At 37.5% G+C, this 14,920-nt stretch overlaps 1 pseudogene; it reads left to right on the top strand.

The window, feature by feature from the left end:
* Positions 1-11,707: 11,707 nt before the first annotated feature.
* LOC112835509 (small nuclear ribonucleoprotein-associated protein N pseudogene) lies at positions 11,708-12,316 on the top strand (annotated as a pseudogene).
* The last annotated feature ends 2,604 nt before the right edge of the window (positions 12,317-14,920 follow it).

The following is a 14,920-nucleotide window of genomic DNA, read 5'->3' as shown; positions in this document are numbered from 1 at the left end:
CACTTTGTGGAAAGAGAAGCTGGCTGAGATGAAAACTATACATAAATTTCTGGAACATGACCAGAAGCCTGGCCAGCTGGCCAGGAATGTGGAAGGAAAACACTGGAATATTGGACACAAAGACTTCTGAAGTGGAAACATATGGGTGGACATATGGTAACGTGCCCGAAGTGCCAAGAGTTTACTGTCACATATTAACATATCTTAGAAAGTACCTGTCATGGAAGAACCACCGAACAATGAACTTGCCAGTTGATATGAGCCATATTTTCCCATTGGCCACCCCAGAACTAGCATGATGAGCAAACAGATTTGCCACAGTGGTAGAAACCTAGGTTTCATATTGGACCACCAGCATGAACCCCATTTAATAAAGCCAATTTAGCCACTGCTGTGTCTCAATGTCCAACTTGTCGGCAATAAACACTAAAACTGAGTCCCCTATATGGCACTTTTCCTCAAGTAGGCCAACTCATTGCTTGGTGGTAAATTTATTCTTTTTGGCCTCTCCCATGCTGGAAAAGCAATTCTTCCTCACAAAAAAATGCACTTGCAGGTATAGTCTCACTGTCTCTGCCTGTAGAACTTGAGCCAGGACCATTATCCATGGGTTTACAGAGTGCCAAATTCACAAGCCTAGAATCCTGCAAAACAAAGCATTTGACCAGGGCACCCATTTCACAATGAAAGTGTTGAAAAAGTAGGCCCACATTTATGAGATCCATTGGTTTTGTGACATACCATACCAGTTGCTGTAATAAACATTGGAGTGACCCTGCTGAACCTGCAGCTAAAGCTCCAGCTCAGAGGCAATAGCTTCAAGAATGGTAGAATACCCTTCAGAATACAGTATATGAACTACAGCTAAAAACTCTATGTGGCTATTTCTCTAGAAGACACTGGGTGTCCAGGAACCAAAGGGTGGAAGTACCAGTAGTTCCACTCACCCTCACTCCCAATGACTCACTGGGGGAATTTGTGCTTCTCATCCCACATCTCTGGTTTCTGTACAATTAGAGGTTCTGATCCCTAAAAGAAGGGTGAAACCTTGCCAAAAGACATAGTGAGGGTCTTTTTGAACTATAAGCTGAGGCTGTCCCTTGGGCATTTTGAACTTCTCTTGCTTGGAAACCAGCAAGTGAGAAAGGGAGTCAAAATCTTGGAAGGAATAATTTACCTTGATCACAAAGAAGAGGTAGTGCTGCTTTTACAAAATGGGAAAAAATGTGTAAAACTCAGTTGATCCACTTGAGTCTCTCTTGGGACTCCTTTGCCCAATTATAACTGAATGGACACATGCCTAAAAAGTGAATAGTTTCCAAGAACTGAGATTCTTCAGGAATGACAGTTTGGCTCACACCAACAGGTAAGCCAACAAGACATGCAGATAAAACCTAAGAATGAGGAGGATTTAGAATGGATAGTGGTGGAGGGAGACAGTACTGGTGTGGGCCCCAAAACCAACCTCAATGACAGAGTCTGCAGTTAGTTCACTAAGCCCTCTCTTCTAAGTTCCCCTTCAAAAGAAAGACCTACGTGGAGCTGCTCGATGAACATCTATGGAACAATAGAATTATAATGTCTAAGGTGTGGATGGTGGTAGTCATAGAGGTGTGCCACTCAGATCTCTTTTCAGGAAAGCACTTGCTGTGAAAAGAATAGTTAACTTCCAGGTGTAGCACCGTCCATATCCTTCTGCTGCAGGCCAAAAAAATTTTTTAGCCAGAAAGCTAGGGTAAGTGTAGAACTCACCTTATTCATTCCCCTTCTCTCAGTGAGCACAGTCTTTCACTGCTGGCTGTCCAAAGTCTGAAAAGAGCTGTCTTATTTCATTCAGTTTTTTAGTTGTTTTACAGAGAAGAATAATTTCTATACCAATTGATCTGACTTGGTTGGAAACAGAAAGCCAGTGAAATTTTAATGCTATATTTCATAATAGCTTCCTCAGAAATCATATTATGTCTAAATGCATTCAAATTATAGTACAGAAGGAAATCCCCAAGTATTAAGTCTACTTTAGTTGCTTTGATTCAGAGAATCATGCATATAAACTCTAAAACATTTCTTATCCATAAGCCTATAGTTAGATGAACATTAGGATAATTTGAACACACCATACCATTTTGTTATTGAAAATTATTTGAATAAATCCTGCTGTTAATGTAATACCAAATAATATCCTCAGCTTAAAATTTTATAGAAATACTTGAAATTACACACATATACCTTTTTTAGAACGTATGTATCAAAGTTTTTAAGAAAATGCAAGATGAAACCAGAGAGGGAGACAAACTATAAGAGACTCTTAATCTCAGGAAACAAACTGAGGGTTGCTGGAGTGGAGGGGGGTGGGAGGGATGGGGTGGCTGGGTGATAGACGTTGGGGAGGGTATGTGCTATGGTGAGCGCTGTGAATTGTGTAAGACTGATGAATCACAGACCTGTACCCCTGAAACAAATAAATATTAGATCTTAATAAAAAATAAAGATAATAAAAAATTAAATTAAATTTTAAAAAAAGAAGAAAATGACCCAATTCAAATTGATTTACAAGTCAACCAAATATCATCTGAAATTTTTTTAAAGGATCATAATGGCACACAATAAGGTTAAATGCAGCCCTAAGAAATTGCAATGTTGGGCGCCTGGGTGGCTCAGTTGGTTAAGCGACTGCCTTTGGCTCAGGTCATGATCCTGGAATCCCGGGATTGAGTCCCGCATCGGGCTCCCTGCTCGGCAGGGAGTCTGCTTCTCCCTCTGACCCTCTTCCCTCTCGTGCTCTCTATCTCTCATTCTCTCTCTCTCAAATAAATAAATAAAATCTAAAAAAAAAAAGAAATTGCAATGTTGTTAGACCATTAAACATCATATAACAGAAAAATTGATTTGGAAGGATATCTAAAGACCACCAACTTAATATCTCTACCTTATTTTTATTTTTCAATGTTTTGAGGTTTTCAGTTTTTGATTTTGTGTTTAGCTAGGAGGTTGTGAAACATCCAATCAGAAATTGATAGCTAGACAATATTTTATATAAAAACCCTAACAGGATACCTGGATGGCTCAGTCAGTTAAGCGTCTGCCTTCAGCTCAGATCATGATCTCAGGGTCCTGGAATTGAGCCCCGCATCTGGCTCCCTACTCAGCAGGGAGGGGAGTCTGCTTCTTCCTCTCCCTCTGCCCCTCCCCCCTGCTCCTGCTCTCTCTCTCTCTCTCTCTCTCTGTCTCTTGCGCTCTCTCTCTCTCAAAACAAACAAAAACCAGCCCTAATAATGTAAGGTTATTATAAATGAATAAACTAAGTCCCAAAGTATTTTCAATGATTTCTATAATTTGACAAACCTAGTAAGTAACCCAACTAAAACCTTTGACCCCTTGTCTAGTGTCTTTTCCTCAATTACTATACTGTCAAAACAAAACAAAAACAAGCAATGTCTTATGTAACAAACATTTCCCTCAATAGATTCTTGGAACCAATGTCATAACTTAAGATATCTGCTTCTCATTCCTTGTTTCAAAACAAATACTGTCTTAACAGAAGTAGTAAAAAATTAAACTTCCTCTTTTCCTTTACATCCAGATGTTATTTCCAGACAATAAGATTTGCTAAGTGGAGGAATTTGAAAAAGCAAAGTATACTTGAATTCTAGGTGAAAGTTCACAAAAAGTTAAAATAAAGATAAACTTGTATTATAATATTACTATGAGATAATCTTACTGTTGTAAAATATGGATGGAAGGAATCCAAATAAAAAGTACGCAATGAAAGAGATTGGAAAATTTATATAAATAAAAATTGTAGGTTATTTTTTAAATTAACATTAGAAGCTTCTGACATTACAATAAAGTAAAATTCATTTTGAATTTAACTGAAGTTAATATTTAACCATCCTTACATTTAGCCACGATTAGACCTGTTAACATAGATAAAAACAGAAAACTCAGTTTACTATGGCTCAATTTATTTCCCTTCCTTGTAATTCTGTTGGAATTGTTTGAGCCATTGTATATTAAAAATTAGCTAAGATAATCAATTGATTAATCTATTGATAACGTGGTATGTTTGTACAAGGTTCACCAAGTCAACAAATTTCTTGGGTTTAATATTGAATTGTACTATATTTTATCAACTCCTATGATTCCATTCTTTAACTTGATCAAAACAAGTAGGTAACAACGTGATCGTATAATTTTTAAGTGTTGTGAGAGTATCAGCTTATTCAAAAGTTGTTTAGGCTTTAGTACTTTGTCAAATTTGACTGTTTCAGTTTAAATTTATTTATTTACACTCAAATTAAGTAAAGGAAGCTCAGCACTTATGAGAAAAAGTCAAGTTTACAAAGCAGGAGGATTTGTTATTGTAGTTAATGTTTTGCATTACTTAATACAATTACCTTTTTCCTCTCTATCATCTTTTTTTGTGACCCAATATTCAGCACGATGAGCACAGGACTGTCCTCTGGACTGACTCATTTGTAAAACGGAGACAATAAAAGGAGCTGCACTATAGTGTTTGTGTGCTTATTTTTTTTTATAAAAAGTTTATTTTTATATCTAAAAATGCATTCACATTTAGGAGGGAAAAGGAAAACAAAAGATAGGAAGTATACTCATATTTGATTCACACAAACAACAAATATTTGTTGTTTTTGTGATAAATAATTTAAATACTTTAAAGCACCTGGATATTAAGTATACAATTCAATTGGTAACAAATCTGGTAAATGATGTTGATAATAGGTAAGCACCCATTAGGTGTCAGAGGTATATGGGGAATCTCTGTCTCTTCCTCTCAATTATGATGTAAACCTAAAACTACCGTAACAAAATAAAGTCTTCAATAAAATTTTAAAAGAAAGTCAATTCACAGACTCAGGTTTCAGCTCTGATATGTCAAAATCTCCGAAGTTGTCACTCCCATCCTTACAACAAGAAAACTCTGAACAACTTTTCTTGGACCCATCATAGACTCAAGTTTGCATGACAGACTGCTATTCCAAAATATAAAGAGAGGAAAATACAGAGACAGAAGTGAGATAGAATTATCTAGAACAAAAGCCCCTGGAGCCATAATTGGAGAGGAACACCTAAATAGTAATTTAAATTGCTTGTTAGAGGCTGAGTGTGTGTTAGTATGTGAATGAAAACATTCTGAGGTCTCACAGTAAATAGCCAAATAAAATCTTATGTGTCTGGCATGGCGAGAAGAAAAATAATCATTTTGAAATATGTCCATATCCATCCCCATAATGGGACTTTCTCTTTAGGATATAAGTCCAGAGCCTCATTTCACCAAAGGGGAAGGACATTTACCCAACTCCATCTCTTTCTAGATTTCCTATCTCTCCTCTAGCTTGAAGTGGTTCACAATGGCCAAAGCTGGAACAATTTAAGCACTGAAATAAATAATTATACTAATGAATTAAAAGCATTGAATAAAATAAAAATTCATGAGTTTATACTGATATCAATAAATAAATGAACAGGTAAGTGGTAGACTACCAACTATAAATATAGAAAGAATAATGAAATTTGAAATAAATAAATGAACAAGTAAATGGTAGGCTACCAACTATAAATGTAGAAAGAATGATGAAATGCCCATCATAATGGGAAGAAATGAGGTAAACAGAGTAAATGTTAACAACTGTGCCACAGAAATACAAAGCATTATAAGAGAATATGATGAAAAATTGTATGCCAACAATTTGAACAACCTAGAAGAAATGGGTAAATTCCTAGAAACAATAACTTCCCAAAACTGGATCAGGAAGAAATAGAGTTTTTGAACAGATGGATTACCAGCAATGAAATTGAATCAGTGATCAAAAACTCCCAAAAAACAAAGTGCAGGACCAGACGACTTCACAGGTGAATTCTTCCGAACATTTAAAGAAAATGTGGTCCCTATTCTTCTCAAACTATTCCAAAAAAGAGAAAAGGAAGGAAACCATCCAAATTCATTCCATGAAGCTAGCATTACCCCAATACCAAAACCAGATAAAGACACTACAAAAAAAAAAAAAGAATTACAAGCCAATATCTCTGATGAACATAACTGCAAAAATCCTCAACAAAATACTAGTACACCAAATGCAACAATACAATAAATGAATCATTCATCACATTCAAGAGGGACTTATGCAGGCATGGTTCAATATTCTCAAATCAACAAATGTGATACACCACATTAATAAAAGAAACCATATGATCCTTTCAATACATGCAGAAAAACCACTTGCAAACTACAATATCCATTCAGGATAAAAACCCTCAACAAAGTAGGTTTAGAGGAAATATACCTCAACATAATAAAGGTCATCTATGAAGAACCCACAGCTAACATCATACTCCAACAGGAAAAACAGCGAGCTTTTCCCCTAAGAGCAGGAATAAGAGAAGGATGTCCACTCCCACCACTTTTATTCAATATAGTATTCTAAATCCTAGCCACAGCACTCAGACAAGAAATAAAAGGCATCTAAATTGTAAAACAAGTAAAACTGTCACCATTTGCAGATGACATGATACTATTTATAGAAAACCTTAAAGACTTCACCAAAAAAACTAGAATAAATGAATTCAGTAAGGCCACAGGATACAAAGTCAATATACAGAAATCTGTTGCATTTCTGTACACCAATAATGAAGCAGCAGAAAGAGAAGTTAAGAAAACAAGCCCTTTACCATTGTACCAAAAATAATAATATACCTAGGATCAAACTTAACTAAGGTGGTGAAAGACCTATACTCTGAAAACTATAAAATACTGAAGAAAGAAATTGAAGATGATGCAAACAAATGGAAAGATATTACATGCTTATGGATTGGAAGAATATTGTTAAAATGTCCATGCTACCCAAAGCAATCTACAGATTTAATGAAACCCCTATCAGAATACCAACAGCATTTTTCACAGAACTAGAACAAAGAATACTAAAATTTTTATGAAACCACAAAAGACTCCAAATAGCTAAGCAATCTTGAAAAGAAAAACAAAACTGGAGGCATCACAATTCCAGTTCAAGTTATATTACAAAGCTGTAGTAATCAAAACAGTATGTTACTGGCACAAAAATAGACTCATAGATCAATGGATCAGAATAGAGACCCTAGAAATAAGCCCATGATGTTATGGTCAATTAATCTTTGACAAAGGAGGAAAGAATATGCAATGGGAAAAAGTCTCTTCAACAAGTGGTTTCAGGAAAACTGGACAGCTACATGTGAAAAAATGAAATTGGACTACTTTCTTACACCATACACAAAAATTAACTTGAAATGGATAAAAGACCTAAATATGAGACATGAAACCATAAAAATTCTAGAAGAGAGCACAGACAGTAATTTCTCTGACATTGGCCATAGGAATATTTTTCTAGAAAGGTCTCCTGTGGCAAGGAAAACAAAAGCAAAAATAAACTATTGAGACTACATTAAAATAAAAGTCTTCTGCACAGCAAAGGAAACCATCAAAAAAAGTAAAAGACAACCTACTGAATGGGAGAAGATATTTGCAAATGACATATTTAATAAGGGTTTCATATCCAAAATACACAAAGAACTTATACAACTCAACACCAAAAAACAAATAACCCAGTTTAAAAATGGGCAGAAGAAATGGACATTTCTCCAAAGACAAACAGAGAGCCAACAGACAGATGAAAACATGCTCAACATCACTCATCAACAGGGAAATGCCAATCAAAACCACAAGATATTACCTCATTTAGCCACCTGTCAGAATGGCTAAAATCAAAAACACAAGAAACAAGTGTTGTTGAGGATGTGGAGAAAAGAAACACTCATGCACTGTTGGTGGGAAAGCAAAATGGTTCAGTCACAGAGGAAAACAGTATAACGGTTCCTCAAAAAAATTAAAAATAGAACTACCATATGTTCCAGTAATTCCACTACTGAGTATTCCCCCAAAGAAAATGAAAACACTAATTCAAAGGGATACGTGTACCCTGATGTTTATCGCATTATTTTCAATAGCCAAGATACGAAGCAACCCAAGGGTCCTTCCATAGATTAATGGATAAAGATGTGGTATACATACACAATGGAATATTACTCAGCCTTAAAAAGGAACGAAATCTTGCCATTTGCAACAACATGGATGGATTGGAAGGGGATAATGCTAAGTGAAGTGAGTCATAGACAAATACTGTATGATTGCACTCATATGTGGCATTTAAGAAATAAGTGAATAGGGAGAAAAAGGAAACAAAAAAATAAACTCTTAAATATAGGGAACAAACTGGTGGTTACTGGTGGGGTGTAAAATAGGTGAAGGGGATTAAGAGTACACTTATTGTGATGAGCACTGAGTGAGGTATAAAACTGAATCACTATATTGTACACTTGAAATTAGTATAACACTACATTAATTATACTGGGATTTTAAAAAATAAATTTTAAGAAAAATATTAACAATTGTAGAGTTTGGATGAAAGATATACAAGCATTCTGGTGTTATTCTTGCACTATTTGTGTGTGTGAAATTATTTCAAAATAGTATAAAAACAGTATATTGAAACTTACAAATTGTGTTGACTCAAGGAATAAAAAGAGTTCAAAATTAGGAAATATATGCACATAAAAAGAAGTCAAGTATATTTAAAAGAGAAAATTTATTCACACAACAGCATCTCGATAGATCTGATAAAAAATTTTAAACAAATGGAAGTTCGGCAATATTCAACATCCACATCTTTAAAATTCACTCAATTCTACTCCTGAAACCAGGAGAATTACGCTATATGTTAACTTACTAGAATTTATTTATTATTTTTTTTTAAAGATTTTATTTATTTATTTGACAGAGACAGAGATAGCGAGAGAGGGAACACAAGCAGGGGGAGTGGGAGAGGGAGAAGCAGGCTTCCTGCCGAGCAGGGAGCCCGATGTGGGGCTCGATCCCAAGACCCTGGGATCATGACCTGAGCCGAAGGCAGACGCTTAATGACTGAGCCACCCTGGTGCCCAACTTAGTAGAATTTAAATAAAAAATTTGAAACAAAATAAATAAAACTACCTTGGTTAAGTGGAAATAGAAGCTACATACTTAATATAATAATGTACCACATATAAAAGCAAAATTCAGCCTTAGGTGTATACTAAAATTAAGAAAAAAAAAAAAGATGCGAGCAAAGGGGGAGGGGGAGAGGGAAAGGGAGAGAGAATCTCAAACGGGCTCCACACTGAGCAGGGAGCCCTATGCAGGGCTTGATCTCAGAACCCAAGATCATGATCTGAGCTGAAATCAAGAGTCCAAGGCTCAACTGACTGAGCCACTTAGGAACCCCTTGAATCCAAATTTGAGTGCAATACTTCTGTATGTGTTCATATCTCTGGCTTCCTCAGCTCAGTTTATTTCATTTGTAAAATAAGTTTTCGTCTGTTTGGCACCTTCCAAAAATGTGTTAAAATTCCTCAATAACTCCAAGGTCCCATCCCACGTTTACTATGGGTTTATTTTTCTATGTGTTTTCAAAAATGATGAATGGATATATACAGGATAACATGGATTTTTGTTTAGGCATTTAACAAATGACTACCTTAACTTGAATGGTTTTCTTATTATCTCTATTTGCTTCTCTAGATAGTAATCATATCTTATAAAATATTTTTCAAAACCTATTTTTCTTGTAATATTGAAGAACCAGTATTTCTATATGTAAGCATCTGTGTCTATCTTAGGCAGGATGGAAGTCTTGGACCACTGATAAAAAGCCTGTCCTAGACCATGGCCTCAGAAGACTGGTGAGAACAGGGAAGGGTGAACAAAAACAAAGTAAAAAAGATAAGAGGCCAACCTCCTACTAAAGACCTAACTAAAATTCCAAATCACATAAGGAAATCTGATAAGGCAACAATATAAATAATTGCAGCTTGCGAAACTCAAACAATAGAAAAGAGACTTTAAAATAAGTATGCCTGAAATTCACAGAGAGGTCAACATGAAATATTAACACTACTTCTGTTACAAACTGATGAAAATGTTAAATAAATGAGATAAAAAAGAAAACATAGTAACATAGCCTAGCAGGAACTAAACTGTGGCTTTACTTGAGTGTTAGTACAGAAGGAGAAAGTAAAGAATTTGGCTTCTGGAAGGTGAAAGGAACCAAAACAGCACAGCAAGAAATGGTGGAATAGAAGGAAGCCAGAAGTGAGACCATAATATGTTAAAGGGTGAATGAAAAGTCTTGGGGCGCCTGGGTGCCTCAGTCAGTTAAGTGTCTGCCTTTGGTTCAGGTCATGATCCTGGGGTCCTGGGATTGAGTCCCATATTGGGCTTCCTGCTTAGTGGGGCGTCTGCTTCTTTCTCCCTCTCTCCCTTGCTTGTGCTCACTCAAATAAGTAAATAAATGAATAAATCTGTAAATTTTTAAAGAAAGGTGAAAAGTCTCACCAGATTCCTAGGATACTGACAGCAGCTAGACAGGCAGACAACACGCAGTTCACCTTTTAGGGACAGAGCCAAACGACTTGCTGTTTCCATGAGTGCCTCGGTCAGAGCCCTAAATCCCCACAGGGCCGGTAATGCTAAGCCATGATTATTTAGCATTATTGTGCTCTGTAAAGAGGAATTTTAATCAATATCCTAGCAAGATAGTTCATTTTACATTTTACATTTACATTTAGGTAATTTCTTCTTGTAATATTACAAGAAGCAATAAATTAGTAATGTCGACAAACAAGGACAAATGACTAGATGGCAGGTACACAAGGCTTGCTGGACGGGCATGCACTGGGGAAAAACTCTGCAAGTCAGGATCAGCAGCAAGCTTGCATGGCCTCCACTGCCTGTCACAAGACTGGCAGCGCAGGGCCACCTGGCAGGACCAATCATCAACATCCACCAGGGGGGAGCCCGACGGCTGGGCCAAAGGGCTTCCAGAGAGCTCCGTAAAAAACCCTAATCATCCCGCTGATGTTATTGCACGTTGTGATATCATATCTATACAGTGTGAGAGAATGTGGATCCAGCTGCTCCTCCTGACACCCCCACATTTGCATTTGGAAGGGTAACCAACCCATCCTGGGTGTGATCAGGGGCTGCGGTCCCACACCAGCCGTTACTGCCGAATGTGACAGAAGCAAGCTGCAAGATTTACCATGTCAATGTTCATGGCTAGGTATGGGCTAGCCTCCTTCCTTGGCACTAACAGGAGCTGGAATCCAAGTTGTGTGGTTAGCCAGAGTTTGCTGCCCTAAACGGTTGGAGCCAAAAGTAACCTATGGTGGCAAAGTGGAGCGGTCCCCAGAGATGCCTGATGGTCTGTTCTGCAGGGCACGACGGAGCGAGCCAGGGACTGCTTACACCTGAGACAGACTACAGAATGGCACAGCGTGTACCAGAGGGGGAAGTTCAAGTCCAACATAGAAGGACAGCCTCACAGAGCTTCCAAGAGTGTCAGCTGTATGCAAGGCGATCTCAGCAGCAAGTACCTGTGCTGGATTTCCAGGCAGAAGAGAGACAGGCATTCTTAGCTGAGACACCAAGAGATGGTTAAAACAATATTGGAACAGCGTTAGCCGATTTCCAAGTGAAAAACCAGGCTCCATCTACTGTTTGAAGCTTCTGCCCCAAGCTTGCATTGTTTATAGGAGAACCTGTGTCATACCTTTATCTGTAGCCTCCCCTTCCGTTTTAAGGATCCTGAAACCGGACATTGGATTTGGTGAAACAACAACCATGACTGTGGGAAAGAGCAGCAAGATGCCCCAGCACACTGACCACAGAATGAGATGTACCTGCAAGATGGCCAAATCTGCACGGGGTACCTTTAAGGCTTTTGACAAGCCTATGAACTTGATCTTCTGTGACTGTGATGGATTCAGGAAGATCAAGCCAAAGAATGTGAAGCAGCCAGAGCATGAAGAAAAGTGGGTTTTGGGTCTGGTGTTGCTATGTGGGAAGAACTTGGTTTCCATGACTGTGTAAGGACTGCCATTGCTCAGGTACCACTTGCTGGAGCTGCAGGAGGCCCTGGGGTTGGCAGGGCAGCTGGTAGAGGAGGGCCAGCTAGCGGTCCAATTCCCCAGGCTCCTGCTGGATTAGCAGGCCCTGTCCAAGGGGTTGGGGGGGTCATCCCAACAGCTAATGACACCACAGGGAAGAGGCACTCTAGCAGCTGATGCAGTTGCTGCTACTATTAGCATTGCTGGAACCCCAACTCAATTCCCACCAGGACGGGGGACCCCACCCACTCCTGAGGGCCGAACACCACTGCCTCTAGGCATTATGGCTCCTCCATCCTGTATGAGACCACCTATGAGCCCACCTCCCAAAAAAGGCAAATAAGAGCTATGAGAATTAGAAAGTGTTAGGTAACACATATCCCATCATGGTCATTGTCTCTTTACAACAGAATTTGGGAAATACTCCACAATGTCATATATGTGTAGTTGGATTAAGGAGTAAGCTCTATTAAGGGGAAAAGGAAAATTTTAAAGGCATGCATTAGTAGAGAGGAAGGAATAAAAAGCTAACATTTTTACTTTCTGTATTTGTACTGAGTCTATCTTATTCTTAGATCTCCTTTTCCATAGAGCAAAGGCTAAATGTAAGAGCAGCCCTGACCTTTGAAGGATAATTAAACCATTTGGATACCAGGTAAACAGGACTTGAATGCAACTGTTATTTGGTGTTGCCTGGGAAAGGGAGTTGCCTGCAACAGGGCAAGAAACTGTTTCCTAGTACAGAGTGGGAAAGGCAAGGTCTTAGAGAGAACTATGCTTACGTGCAGTCCCCTCTGGGTTGAAAAAGGGTCGGGGTCCTAGAGGCCCACGCTAGATTGTTGTAGTTTTAGCTTTCTCTCTTCTTACTGACCCAAATGCTGACTTTATGCCTCATGGTACAGTGACCATCTTGTAATAATGAGGATGAAAGCAATGTTGTGACAATGAGTGACATGAAGTTAGAAGTCTGGTCCTCAATGAAACCACTGAGCCACTGTAACAGCCCTACACTGTCTCCCTCCAAGCTCCTTATTGCAATACATCCTTTAATTTAATATAATCTGAGAATGTAGAACCTAAAATTAATTTGTACAATTGTCTACAAAAAAAAAATCAAAGATACTCAAGGGACCAAATATTAGAATAAGAGACTCTGTTAAGGGCTCTGAACACAAGATCAACATAGGAAACTTATAAAAAGTAACACATATTTAAAATGTAATATAAAAAGTAGCCATCATCAATAGCAACAAAATATTGTTAATTATGTTGGAATAAAATCAACTAAGTAGAATAAAATCACAGAAGAATGTTTGAAACATCCAAAAAATTATTACCAAAATTATAGAACAAAAAAAAATCTTAAGAAATGGAGAGCTATACCATGCTCATAGATTAAAAGACACAATATTGTAAAACTTCTTTCCAAATCAAACTCTGAAATCAATGAAATTTCAAGAAAAATATCAACAAAACTTTACATGAATTTATAACAGATGAACTTAAAAATTCATGTGGAAACATTAAAGGTCCAATAGAGAAAAGTTTTTTGAAGATGATCAACACTGACAATTAATCTATAGTAATTAAAACAATATTCTTGTGGAAATGGACAAAATGATCATTAGAATGGAACAGAGCCCAGAAATAAATCTTACTTCACACAAAACACAAATATTCATCTTATATGGCCTAGTAACCAGAGAAAAGCAAAACTTTTAAACTGAGGGGAAAATTGTAGAATATTCTGTCCATTATCAGAATAATAAGGTATTCTTAGACAAGTCACAAAAGGCCTATACAAAAAGGAAAATACTGACATATTTAACCACACCAAATTTGAAATTTCTGGAAAAAAAGAATACTGTATAGAAAATGTATGGGGCGCCTGGGTGGCTCAGTTGGTTAAGCGGCCGACTCTGGATTTCGGCTCCAGTCATAATCTCAGGGTCCTGGGATCAAGCCCGGTGTGGGGCTCTGCACTCAGCAGGGGGCCTGCTTGAGATTCTCTCCCTCTGCCCCTCTCCCCATTCGCACGCACACTCACTCTCTCTCTAAAATAAATAAATTAAAAAAAAATGAAAATAGAAACATGAGCTGCAGAATGGGAGATTAGCTGCAATGCATAAAACTAACAAAGAACTGGTATCCCAAGTGCATATAGAGTATCTGTTTATCAGTAGGACAAAAAATAATTTTTAAAGAAAATTTGGCAAAGAATATTAAAAGGCAATTCACAGAAGTTAAAAGGTCACTGACCAATAAAGAAAGCAGGTTTGTTTTCACATTAAAAAGTGTAAAGGTAGTTGTTTCTTAAAATTGGATCAGTAATCAATGAAATTAGGTCCAACAACTCCATTATTAATAAATACAAATCTCCCCAAAGCCCCCAACAGACTTCTCCCTACATTATATTGGACAGAATTCAATAACCTCACAAGCTATAAAAGAGGATGTGAAAATGAGTCTCTCTGTGGAGGTGGACACATGCTTCCTTCCCCCTAACCAAGAAATACAATTTGTATTCATAAGGAAGAAGATACATTTATTCATAAGTGTTTGCCATAATGGGATAATCTTTATTCAACAGGTAATAAATAAGAAAATGTGTGGGCAAAGAGTATTGGGAATTTACCTAAGTGCATTGCAAAGAGGTAATAAGAATAGCATACAAACTGAGACACATGTAGAAGGAATTGAGAGGCTCCAATATACATCTGACATCCCAGAAGTAGAAAATAGAAGGAAGAGATATATGAAAAAAAAATCATTTGATAGATTAAGATTATTCTGGAAGTGAAGAGACACAAGAGCACAGGTGTCTCTTTTTTTTCTGGAGGAAGACACAGAGTAGGAGTGGTTTTCCCTCCCTCTGTCCTCCTTCTGCCCCTCTATTCATACCATCTCAAAGTACAGTGATTTACCTACTGAGTGTATTTGAGGAAAA

Source organism: Callorhinus ursinus, unplaced genomic scaffold (genome assembly GCF_003265705.2).
Source record: "Callorhinus ursinus isolate GAN/ISIS: 27379988/994484 unplaced genomic scaffold, GSC_fseal_2.0 scaffold4, whole genome shotgun sequence".
In the NCBI taxonomy this organism is placed as follows: Eukaryota; Metazoa; Chordata; class Mammalia; order Carnivora; family Otariidae; genus Callorhinus; species Callorhinus ursinus.
This window is presented reverse-complemented; position numbering and strand designations above follow the sequence as displayed.